Source organism: Limanda limanda, chromosome 4 (genome assembly GCF_963576545.1).
Source record: "Limanda limanda chromosome 4, fLimLim1.1, whole genome shotgun sequence".
NCBI lineage: Eukaryota > Metazoa > Chordata > Actinopteri > Pleuronectiformes > Pleuronectidae > Limanda > Limanda limanda.
Genome location: NC_083639.1, coordinates 18,920,814 through 18,934,223, shown reverse-complemented (window position 1 = coordinate 18,934,223; position 13,410 = coordinate 18,920,814). Strand labels below are relative to the sequence as shown.

The following is a 13,410-nucleotide window of genomic DNA, read 5'->3' as shown; positions in this document are numbered from 1 at the left end:
TATTCTGATGAATGGCTTTCCTCGGCTCCATGTTTGCTCTCTGGTGATATCATAAACTTATGAGGCACATAATTGCAGCAATTCAAGGACATGATTGTGGGACTGCACTCATACTTTCCAAAGTCTTTGATGCAGCCCCCCCGAACAGACGGCTTCTGTTTCTGATTAGAGTGATTCCATATTGTGGGGTTGGGGGCAGGTCCTTCCTAGTTAACAATCTAATGAGCTAAACAAGCCAAACAAAGGAGAGGTGTAGTGAATAGGTCTCCTGAGGGAGCTACTTATTGTCACAACTGCCCCTCTGTCTTTTCTCTCCACTCCATATCGATTCACATCTTCATCGGTTATGCTCCGTCCGCTGCACAACACATGGGTGGTGTAATCAGCTAAATGTAGCCTCTGCTTTCTTATTATTACCTGGGTGCTTAACACTGATATTTTTTTTTCCCTTCAAGGACAAATGGTGTAGGAGAAGGCAGATCTTGTGTGTAGTCCCCGAGCTCTCTGCGAGCGGGCAGATCTCTTTTCAGCGCCAGCTGTTCTCTCAGATACACCAGGCCGCGTTGAAATTCTCTTAATATAATTCTGAGGGCTCAGGAGAATAGTGCAAAACAAGCGTGCCAGCGAGGAGAGCGTTGAATTTTTCATCAGTGGGCCGCAACTCGCTGAGTTAGTGGGCAGCGCTCTCATTCATGAGCAGATGTTCAGCGCAGTTACACTCTGCAGTTAATGTGAACTTACTGGCCTCTCTGCCATTGGCTGCAAGGACGTTGGCAGCGACCTGGCATCTGAGAATTACTCCCAGTTTAAGGCGCAGGTCTGGAAAGAGCTGCTCCGGCCTTTTTTAGCCACTTCTCAGCCCAGGAGCTGGATCCTGGTCAGGGGAAGCCACTGACAGCTCATCCGTCTTCAGGTCGACAGTGATGAAACACTTGCCACTGTGTGCTTGGGGAATAGCAGAGAAATTCCTGTAGATAATTTTCACAAGTTTTACCTCAATTGTTAAAGACTGAGATATAACATATCTGCTTATCAGTGAAACATATCTACATGAAGGTTTAGAATAACATGCTGTTTGTATGAAACAATTACACACGCAAAATAATTATTCTAGTACTCTCGAAAGAGGAAATTCATAGAAACCAGGCACCTGTGAGGGGGTAACAGTTTGGCCCTGGTATAGGCAGCTGAAAGCAGCTGTTGCTGTGGTCAGCCTGGTGGGCTGAATCCTCTCCCCAGCCTGGTGCTTCAGACATCTGCATGCCCAAGCTGCTCAGCCTGGGCTTGATGTGGTCGTACAAATCTGTAATCGTTTTCTTTTAACCAAGCAAAGGGGCTATTTGATATATAAAGCCATTAACTGGTCAGAATTTGAATGTGACATCAAGTTGAGTAGGCGGTGTGCCAATCATCTGGGCTGAGTGTGAGAGTCATCACAGTAAAGCTGTGCATATGGGACGTAAAGAGTGTAAATGACAAGCTCTTGTTTCCACTGCACGTCTCATTTTCACTTTATAATTGGTCGTTTTCAGGTTGGCTTTATGAGAGTAAAACTAATTAGTGTTTCTAAATTCAGCTGGAAAAAAAAGTCAGTTGGCTTGATTGTTCTGGTTTCCTCTCTTGTGTCAGGCGCTCAACAATAAAATAAGACTCTAATCATTTTCAAATTGCTCGTATTTTTAAACCTCAGTGCTGAATGTCACTCCCGGTCTCCTGGCATTTTGTTTGGCAAGATCAGGGAACAGCGGTTGCCCTCTCGCCTGTGCGCTCTCTTTGTGATTCGTGGGAAGTTTAGACTTCGGGGCCAGTGGAAAAAACAATGCGCTGTGTTTTAGGTGGGGTTGTTTCTGCTTTGATTGGGAACGTCCTGCTGACAGGAGCAGCCTAGCAAGTTTACAGTAGCGGTGACATTGCTGTTACCTTTATTCAAAGTGCTCCAGCTGCAGCGAGCCCTCAGGAAGCCCAGCGCAGGCCCACATGGGCGGCCGGCGGCCCACAGAGAGGAGAACGAGCCCTGTTTGAGTTGGCAGACGCTCCCCTCTCGGGGAACTTTTGCTGCCTCTGCAGAAAGGCCAGTGGCGGCGGCTCTGGTGGGGCGGCGGTGATTCTTGGGGCAGGATGGGCTTTTTCCACCTCTCCTCCCTGTCAGGAAACACATTTTACCGTTTCTTCCCTCTGTGTGTGCAAATGGAGGGAAGGAGTTGAGGTAAAGAGGCCATGGGGCAGTGGGACTGAACGACTCAGTAGCTCAGCTGCCAGTGCTCATGTATGGTGATCTGCCATGGGCAGTTTCAATACCCTGAACAAGCCATTTCTGGTGCAGCTTAATTTATATTGGAAAAAATAAAAATGTGCTGTTACGCTTACCCTATTTTTATTTTTCCATCAACACTGTGGGGATTCAGTCTTCAGAAGCCAGTAATTAAAAAGTGCTTGATCTAAGGTTAGGGAGGAGTAGTGTTTAAATACAATTAAAGCAATGCTCAAATTAATTTGTTCTCAGTTCCTTTTTTTTTGTGAATTTGTCATAATTTGTTTTAATCGAGGGAGTTCTGTTAGAGGGGCTAAATAAATATCCTCCGATATTTTCAAGTAGTGGTGTGTTGGGAGGAGAAGGAGGAGCTGTCTTGTGTATATACTATTACAACATGACAACCAATACACAAAAAACATCTGAGGTGACAAACGTATACATGGAAACTGGTTAATGTGTGTCACCTTCAAGTTTCAAATAATTTCCACTGTTTCTGTTTTGTTTTTTTTTAATCGTTCCATCACCCCCGCCCCCTTACTTTCCTTCCTAACACCTCTCCTCCTCTTCTTCTTCTCTCCTCCCCTCCTGTCTGCAGCCTGCCGCTCCAGCCAGGAGACTCCAGTGGTGACATCCTGTGGAGCCACAGATCAAAGTAAGTAGTTCTCATGCATGACAGTTTTAAAAGCGGCAACACGGATGCAGCACTCGTGTATTAGCTTTACATCAAACTCATCATTATTCTGTTATTCTCTCTTAACTTTTGGACACTTTTTAATGTTTGTTCAAAGAAGGCTGTTGAATGCCACTAGACGATGAGAAAGGTTTAACATAGTGTCAGATTTTCTCCTTTTGATGCTGTTGCTTATTTACTTGGCTCTGACTTGGCCTCAGCAACGCCGCCCCGGCAGTGCGACTCCTTTCGCCCGTTGACCGTCGAGAGTGAACCTGAAAAGCAAAGAGAGCTTGTAGATAGTGCTCCCGACCATGTCGGCACCCCCTGACTATCCTAGAAGTCATTACTCCTTGTGTGGTGTATAAACATGTCAAAAACAAACAATGACCGCGGGCAGACTCCACACTGCAAAACAATTTCAAAGCCTGCAGTGTAGTGTAAACACAAAACATGGCTAACCTTCACACAGGGAAGACTTCACCTTAAACCCGCTGTTTGTTTTATAGTCCCCGTTGACCTTGGTCAGATGAAGTTAACATCTCTACAGTTCTTTTCAAGTTGACGTTGCTCTGGTTCTGCATTTAGGTTTTGGCTTTCAGTGTACAGTATCTCTGCAAAGGCTCATAATTTTTGATTATTGGAAAACGACGGCAATACATATATTTAAAAATGAAACACCATAAGTGGAAAAACACCCCTCTTTGCTGGAGCACAGTTTTTCCGTACAGGGACCCTACCTATTGAATGATGAATATTCAAATTCTGGTTTCATAGACCCTTTCACACTGAACCGGGGGTGACTGTAGGGTGATGTGAACCCGCATTTTTAATAAAGCCCAGCTGCTGAATGATCAAATAGTGTCTCTAATTAAGGCCTGAGTGTACACCCGTGTAAAATTCTCTCTGGAACGCTAACAACCTGTGATACATTTCCACAGGAATTTGTTGTGCAGGTCTCAGAGAAGGCAGCGGAGTCGGGGGGTGTTTGGGGTTCGGAGGGAGGAGGGGCAGCGTTCATGTGGCAAGCCAACATGTTGTTCACATCCGTGTCAGATTGAGGCTAATGAAGGCCAGGCTGATCCTTGGATCCAAGCCTTAAGTAAATGATCCCTCTTTGAATATATTAGAGCCACGTAGAGGAGCCGTGCCCCCCCGCCGTGCCAGCGCTCCTACGTGTTGTCTTGTGGTCTGACGAGGCCGGTCGTGATGCCGGTCACGGTGTTCGATCCCGTTGGCTGCCATCCAATCAGATTTTTGCACTGACTTGGTGGTGAGGAGTGATGCACATAATTTCCACGTTTGGTGTTTTTGCATGGTAAGCGTGAGTGTTTTGTCGTTTGACAATGTAAATGAGCCATCTCAGATTTTTTTCCCCACCCTCTTCAGAATGAACTGTATTTCCATAAAGGGCTTGGGTTTGATACTCAACACAGGATGTAGACAAGCCCTTTTTTTCTCAGTTATTTTGCACTTTTATGTTAAATGTACGTTAACCCTTTCCTGTCCTGGGCTGTTTTGGCTGTTTTTAATGCTTTTTACATTCCCCCTGAAAAATGTTTAACGTGCAATGGTTTCGTATCTTTTTTAGCAGTGCATACCATATTTGATCAGACAATATTTTTTTCACTTTGACTTCATATATATGCTTATTGGATCCAAAGATACACAAAGACAAATTTAAATCCAATATGGAAAATTAAGTTTTTGGAATCTAAAAAGCTCAAACAGTGAATGTTGTGAATGTGTAGATAGGATTTTGAAGCTGATACAACATCAAGCAATATAGAACTTTTTTAAATAAAAAGCAGGTGTAGTTATACACATTTTTTCTTCATAGCTATGCAATGAAGATACGCCTGTGCCATCCTATCTTGTATACTTGCGAATTAAATAACTTTGAAATCAATACGACTCACAACAGAATAAGTAAAAATATCAGACTGAACTTTTCATTGCAATTTATGGCCACACTTTGAATGTAAATCGTGTAATTACAAGGCACTTCTGAATATTGATTGAAAATACAAGGACATAGTAATGAAGCACAGTGCTTCTAGGCTACTGTAACACCCCATTAATAAATACCTTTCTGGCTCTTTAGTGCTGGGCTTGCCAGTGAATGAAACAATGTCGTTTGATTTTCGCTGATATAGCATGTGTACTTCATAGATGGGTGGATTGGATAGATCCAATTAGCCATGGTCATCGCTCATGTGATTAAGCTGACAGTGGAAGTCTTGCATATAGAAGAATATCTTTGATTTTTGTAGTTTTGTGACATGCTCTAGCAAAGTACTTTTAAAAGCCCATAAAGAGCAAGTTGTAAGAATGCGGCCGTGATGGAGATTTGATTTACAACTGTAGCAAATTATCTCAATTAGCCATGGGAGGGAAATAATTGATTTTCAGGAGGCAGTGTGCAGCGATGGGGAATTCTTAGAGGTTGATAAAGTGACCGAGATCCATACCTTTTTCTTTTTATATTATATACAATCAACACTGCAATTACTCCTGACTTTTACTTAGGATTTCATACCAGGTTTATTAGCAGATAATGCATCTTTTAAATAGAGCACTCTCAGTCGAGAGCCTACACATCCTAGCAGGCAATGAGGATTGATGGCTTGTGACAGCAGCTGCACAGGTGCACGCAAGACCTCCTGACCTTCCACACCATGCGTACCATGCCAGGCCTGTTTGTAAGTGCAAGCCCTGTAAACATGCACGAAGGAGATGAGGAGCACCCTTGCCCCGGTCGCGCTCAGCTCGCAGACAGGCACAACACAACATGACACGCAACAGATGTGTCACACAGGCTGAAATCAAAACAGCCGTCCGGCTTGGAGTTGTGCACACCATCAGACGTGGTTGCTGTGATGAGGCGTGGAGGCAGCGAGCGGTGCTGGCAGATGAGACAAGGCAGCGCCTCTGCTGCTCCCAGCTTCCTGTCTGCGAGAGGACAGGCCTGTTTGTAGGCTGCTTTGACACTCGCAGTCACTTTGTCATGTGGGGCGCTCGCTACAGCTCTGATCACACGTGCATGTTGCATTCAAAGAGTGTCATATCAGCTGGGTGACAGGTAGGCTCCCAAACAGACAACAGCCAAAGGGGGATGTCCTTTTCAATATGCCGCGTGAGTACAATTGCAGAGTTTGCGAAGACAAAATAACATCATATGACATCATTCTGAATATTTTTTTCCAGTGTGAAAAGAAGTTGGTAACATAATGTTCTCAAGCATGCACACAGAGACAGGGATAAAAGTCCCTCTGAGTTTATCCATGATGTCCACCTCATGCAAACTGATCGTTGGGTTTGACAGTTAGAGCAGCAGCAGGCGTTAACTTAATACAGGGTACCTGTTATTGATATTGTGAGCAGCTTAATCTGCCTATTGCCACTGCCCTGTTAGCAAATAGTGTACCTTCACGTTAAACTCTGGGGGGGACGGCAGGGGAGTGGGGTGGTAGTGGTTGGAATCCATCATCAGAACAAGTGAATAAATGAAGGTGCCGCAACAGCTGCTTGACTGATCACGTACTACAGACTGTCACCCCACATCTGTTTACCGCTCCGACAGCCACATGAGTGTTTGTATTCACGGGTGTAATTGAGCTATTTTCCTGAGGGCAGCTGTAACCCACACTAAGTTATATCCCAACTTTCCATTAAAGCGTGGGGGAAGTTTTTTTTCTGATAGTAATCACGCCCGGCATCGCTGCTATGTAAATACGGCTTATCAGCTTTGCCAATTTGGTTAAGTGGCACGGACGTGGGGGATTCACATATCCAGCTCTGTGGTTCTGACACAGGCCACGCACAGCAGTCATACATTAGGGTCAGTAGCTTAGTTTGTTATCAACTATGTGTGCAGCAAGAACGCAGTCATGAAATTGACGGCGTGTTAAACAAATACATTGTCCAAAGTCTTCAACCCGCTGCTACAGGGGCAAGCTCGGCAGGCTGCATTCAGCTTGTACTGTATATGGAAATTGACATGGGGACATCTAGATCTAAAACGGACAATTTAAATATTCAAATGTGAACACCAAACAATATAATGCATTATGGCTTTTAGTATTTGCATACAACTCTGTTTGCTGCTGTGAGCCATGGACGATATAAGGTAGAGAGCGGGAAATACTGAATGGAGGATGTGGAGATCACAAACAAGACCTTTGTCTGTCAGATACAGGGAAATAATCTCTAATCGCTGCACAAACGTTGTGTGGTAGTTCTTAAAAACTAATTTATGACGTTAATTTGAGTTTATACCTTTGTGCATAATGCATCAGTATCTGTTGGATACGATTTTTCTTTACATCCCAAAACAAAACCAGCTTCCTCTGTCATCCATCTACACTACAGCTTCCAGAATTCTCTGTCGGTCTGTGACTCACATATCTGGAGAACTGTTCATCTTATATGCCTCACAAATGGCATGTTTATTGTTATTGCCAAAGGTAGAGCGGTTCTATGAAACAAATTACCAGCGCTCTGTAGCAGCAGCGGCTCGGACTTATAAACGTAAGTGACATTGTTGATCACGACAACCATAACAGATTTTCCAGTTCTGGGTTCTGCCTACTATATCGAGTTTTACCAAACTTTGAATAAACAGGTGAACAGCTCTTTTGGCAGCAGCTTCACGGTTCTGTGGACTGAGCCAAGAAGTCAGTCTTTTAGACAGTTTTAGAAACGGCACTGCATCAGTAAATAAAAAAGGTGTGAAAGAGCAAGTATGTAACAATACGTTGATTACCTTGAGGATATAAGCACTAAGATAGTCATATAAAGAAATCCTTTTTCAGCCTGGAAGTGTCTGCTTATGTGCTGTCTCCTTCCACCACACAGCTGAATCTGCACTATAAGCACCCCCAGAGCACCCATTTGACTTTTAACTGACACTGAAAACACAATCATTTCCATCCTTAGTTTTTCTAAACTTAAGAAAAGTTTTAGATGTTTGTTTTCTCCTTAGTTTCAGCTGCATATTTTGAACTAAAAGGAAAGTGAAGATTATGCAAGGCGCTCAGAATTTGGCCACCATTGGAAAGGTATTGCACCTTGTGGCTTTTTTGGTGGCGCAGAGCTTCTGCAAAAATGGAAAGTTTAAGCATTTCAAAACTGAGCTGAAAGAAATTACCGTTTTTTTCTTTTCTTTTTCAACCAATCACATTAAAGGAGAAACAAGACAACAAACGCAGAGTATTTGCTTCTGGAGAAACTTCTTGTTAAAATAATCTAGCATCTGTCACAAGCTTGGCCAACTGACTACTTTCTGACAAATAACTTCTCCTTCTAACAAGTGCTCCAAGCAGCAACTTTTGCCACATAAAAAGCTCAATATCTTCAAGCAGCCTATGTGCAAGATATTGAAATTGCACCCATGGGCTCCAGAGAAACAAAACCATAAGAGATTGATCAGAAAACCTATAGTGCATGTACTTTCTGGTACATGCACTAGGTTAAGTGCATGTACTTAACATGCACTTGCATGTACCTGAATAAGAATATATTATTCAACGTAGCTAAACATGCGGATGAAATTGTGTCACCAACAGAAACAATGTGCTGGAATGCAGTGCAGAAGCATCCAAGGCTCATTTATTCTGCCTTTATGTACAAACAAAGATACGTCCGTTTCAAACTTTGTTACCATCACTGCCCACTTGCTTTCATATGTCCTCAAGTTGGCATAGTTGTTAAGCAACACATCTGCTACAGGGCAGAGTCCTGAGTTATCCACTCTGCACTGTGCCCAGATGAAGTACCATCATATAGAACCGTCTAGTTTCTTCAACTCGCAATGTCTCAATTCAAAAGATTCCCCTTTGTTGAAATTTCTTGTTTGAGTCTTATGGTTGTCTCACTTGAACTATTGGCTACACTGCCCCTCCATGATTTTCATAGGTACTGCTCGGTTTCGTCTGTATCCAGAAGAATTCATACGACATGCACAAATAAGAACAAAATGAAGCAATGCACAGACAGAAGGCTATGTCTGTTTCTTTATACGTATACATAATGTTCAGCAAAGTTAATAAAGTGATAATTCACCAAAAAATTTAAATTAACTCATCTACTCACAACTTTGTCGATGGAGGGGTGGGAAACATGTCTCCATACTGCTCGTGTGGTGTCATCCAAGTGTCCGCAAGCCCCAACATTCATAATCAACTTGAAACGGTGTCATTTATACCAGGCTTTAAGCCTAAAAGTCCACTACCAGACGTAGCAATGTGAACACGCACCCCGCAGGTGCCCTTGGGCGAGGTTGTTAACAATGTACTTTTTGGGTTATTAATAATTGTAGAAATATACAACATTAAATAATCATGTATTTTCCATCACTCTCTCGCCTCCTCGTCTTGTCTGTAGGTCAAACACTGAGCAGACAGTCTCAGAGGGATGGCAAGAGGAAGAGGGACAGTGGGGGCAGGAAAAAGCTCCACCACTGTCTGACAGGGTTAGACATAGTGAAGGATTGCCCGTCCAAGCTGTGACATCTGTGCCAGCATCGACACATCCTGTAATTAGGTGAAATTTAAAACATTTTAATTCTATATGCTCTGCTACAACAGCCTCACCGGTAATTCATAATTTAAGGAAAGAGGGAAGGTGGGAGGTTGTGTTTAAATTTAGCTGGTGTCATTGACCAGCGGTGTGATTAATAGTTTATCAGTCTCGACTATACATCGTGATGAAATATGTCTTTTCATCTGTTATTAAAGTGCACATGGAAATTGGTTGGATTTTCAATCAGGCAGAGCTTAGACACCGGCCCCCAGAAAAGGGAAAATTAAACGAAATAGCCACTGAGATGCACTCACATGCAGGTAACGCTGTGACCCAATATAAGACATCATTTGTAGAACAAGTCTTACACTAAGAATGCTTTTAGACATGCACTGAACTCTTGAGAGGAGATTGTCTGATTGAATTGATGATGGTTCTATCACATGACAAAAAACTGAAAAAACAAAGAACACATATCAGGATGAAAAAGAGTTGTCATTTATGTAGGAAGCACTGATGAAGATGTCAATTTGGCCAGACCTTTGGTGTTGATGTGCTATAAACAAAACGATGAATTCTGCGGTGGAATTCATACCTTACGTCCCGCCTTCTGCCTGCTCTACTCTGACCGATCCCTCACCCGGTGAACATATCTGTATTGGACAGTCTTCTCGTGAAAAATTTGACTTTTTAAAATTTTATAATTTGAAAAAACCTCTTACAAGGCATGATATACAACCTAAATGTGATCCTAAACAGGCCTGAGGTGTGGAGCAGAGAGAGTGTGCTGGCCTCCCTGTCAAATAAATATCTTATGGAGGACGTTGGGCAGTGTGGACCTTTTAATGGTGGATGTCTTCTTTTATTTCTCAAAGTACGCAAGTGGAGATGACGGCCTGTGGGCCCTTGTCACTCTCTTCAAGATTGGGTAACAAACCAGTTTAAAGGGATGGTTCACTGAAAAATAAAAATTCCCTCATTATCTACAGCTATACCGATGAAAAGGAAGGGGAAGTGTCCACAAAACACTTAATGAGATTCAGGGGTTAACAGTGTTTAGCCCAGGGCGACCTCTTCTTCAGACATAATAAAAGAACAGAAAAAAGACACAAAATGACTCCATACTGCTCGTGTGGTTTCATCCAAGTGTCTGCAAGCCCTGACATTCATATGTTTTAATCCTAAAATTCAACTACTGCAGGTGGCAATGCTAGCGGGCGTAGCCACACGAACACGCAAGTTTGCCCTTGGGCGACTGTGTGTGGCTTTCCGGTTTGTAAGTGCGGACAGAACTCCAGAGTCCAGAAGTCTTTTGTGGACTCAAACACTTCTCTCACCCCTCTATCGGCATTGGGCTGCACATATAATGTTTCTGAGCAGCAGTTGGCACATTAGGTTGTCTGTCAATGTAAAATGCAGAGGCAATTAGTAATATAAATTACAAAACAGAATCTGAAAAATCTTGGAAGGCTCTATTAACATCATTTCTCATAAAAGACATCTCTATGCATTAGGGGCTATTTGAATTTACAAGCAGCAATAGATTCTAACAGTTATGCTGTAACATGGGAACACTGACTTTAGCTTGTTAGCTTTCCTTACAAATAAGTTACAGTCAATTTGAAGTTGGTTACTGGCATTTTAGAATTTGCTCCTGCTCTATTTATACTATCTGCTGTAATGCAGTTTTTCAGCTCCATTTTTTACTTTTACTTATTGAATGTCTCTGGTTTTCTCCCCTCGACTGTGCTGAACGTTCTTTTTGTTGAATTATTAATGTGTATATTGAATTATTGAAGGAAGATAATTTCTGATCAGATTAATATTAACTCCCTGTAAAATTTTAATGTTAAAAACGATGAATTTATTGAACTATTAATATCATCATAAACAGACATAGTTAAAAAAAGTGCCATGGAGTCAAATGAGCTTGGTTCCAGCCTCTTTGAATACTGCACTTTCCCCTGAGGTCTGTGAATATGAAATATTACAGTGGTCAACTTTGTACTCAGACACGTGGCTTGTGTCATTGGCCAGTCCTGCCCCGGGGCTGACGGTGAGGTCACGTGGGGGGAAGTTCACCAGCATACTTCTGCAGGTTACCTCTGTCACCTTGTTCACGAATGACCTGCACTATGGCCAGGGGAAACATTAATAAGATGTTTTGATGTTAATAGTAAGCCTGCTCCCTTTATCGCCCCTGCTGATTGGCAGAGCTCCACTGACACCTCTCCACAGTACTCAGCTCCTCGTCCCAAGTCTCTCTCTGAAGGCTGCTGGCCAAACTCAAATGAGGCCGTGGTGGCGTTTCCATCTTTACTTAATTTTTTTCAGTAGAGGTGGTATAAAGTGAATTTCATTTAGAGAGTGTAGAGCAGGTTGAATCCAGCCCTTTGTCAGATTTGATTAAAAACTCTTTAGATTAATGATATTCAGCAAAGATTTGATTTATCATTTGTCATTCTCTGGTATGTTATTACGATCTTCCCATTGTATTCATAAAATATGGAAATCAGAAAAAAAATAAACCATAATTGTAACATAATGGTAAGCACCAAGAAAATATGGTTACATTAATTATGTTTTAAATGCTAATGCCAGTGAAGAACATAATAACGAAGACATGAAAGACTCCCTATTCAAAATCTGATAGCCAGGGAGAGGCAAATTATTTCAAATATTTGATATTTAAATTATTTTCAAATGAACAGAGACATGAGTAGAGCAGAGGCGAGTAGTTTCCCCTGGTGATCCTCCAGGCCTCTTTGTTTCCTTGGTGTGTCTCCAGCTCATTAATGTTCTAAGCATGTGAGAGAACCAGACTATACTCCATAATCCATAGCTGGGTGACACCTCAGGCCCAACACACATGTACATTACACACATACACACACACACACGCACGCACGCACGCACGCACGCACACACAAAAACCCTCAGCCGTTTAAAGTCCACTGGCTCTTTCAGAAAGTGATGGCCGCCGAGCTGTCCTGATTAAAATGACAATAGTCTAATTAACTCGACCTCAGTGTCAGCGCACTAAAACGGCTGATGGCCCGCCAGTTCCTGTTTGAAAACGCTTTGTCTCCTTATCATCCAAAAATATGACTTTTTTTTTTCCACAGCAAAATGCCTCAACCCCATTTGACGAGTTTTGCTAATGGCAATTATTTCTTGTAAGCTAATTAAATCCAGGCAAAAGTGTCCTTTTTTCCCTCCCCCCCATAGAAAATCTGACTGTACAATTCCCCAGGGGTTTATCATTTGGGGTGTAGTATCACAAGCACCTCCAAGCAATGTTAGACATTTAGATTATATACAACTAACGTTGTATCGTGTTTTTTTTTGGCGTGATATTATTTAAAAGCATGTTCAATCTTAGTTATTTACCACTTCCATTGAATGTGTGTGCGCTGGTTGCGTTACCTTCCACCCTCTCAACTGTGCCCTCCATTGGTTGGAGAATTGGGTCTTGACTTTTAGCGGAGTTTGAAGAACACAGCAGGAGATTGTCTGGATCAGATGTGTTCACAACAACAGAAACATTTCTGGAGCATTCAGGTAAGCGGTGGCAACTTGGCAGCGCAGCAGGAGCCAGAACTTGACGTGTAACTTCCACTGCAGAGATCAAGTTTTTGTTTACAGAACATTGATGCCGGCGTTGGCCCTTACTGTCAAAATCTCTCTGTCTGTGAACGGTATAGGCATGCTGAAAAATTATAATAGAAACATCAAATCAGGTCATCAAATGTTGCTGTCTTTCTAAATTGACATCTAAGTCTGTGTCTTCACGTCTTTTTTTGCCTCTGCCCCGGCGATACCCAGTGGCCAGAAACAAAGGATGTCCCTCTGTCCATTCCTCTGTCTGTCCCATTCTTGTGAACACAATATTTCAGAAAGGCTTTGAGGGAAGTCGCATTGAACTGATTCGATTCTGGTGGTCAAAGGTCAAATTTCAAGGTTG

The 13,410-nt window shown here is 42.5% G+C and overlaps 1 protein-coding gene across 5 annotated transcripts in view; it reads left to right on the top strand.

Moving 5' to 3' along the window:
• Nucleotides 1-13,410, top strand: part of foxp1b (forkhead box P1b) — a 150,915-nt gene that overhangs the window by 31,541 nt on the left and 105,964 nt on the right. For all 5 annotated transcript variants that reach the window (XM_061069372.1, XM_061069375.1, XM_061069371.1 and 2 more), the window contains one exon: nucleotides 2,850-2,906. The gene's annotated coding sequence lies outside the window, so the exon portion shown is untranslated. The remainder of the gene's footprint in view (nucleotides 1-2,849; nucleotides 2,907-13,410) is intronic.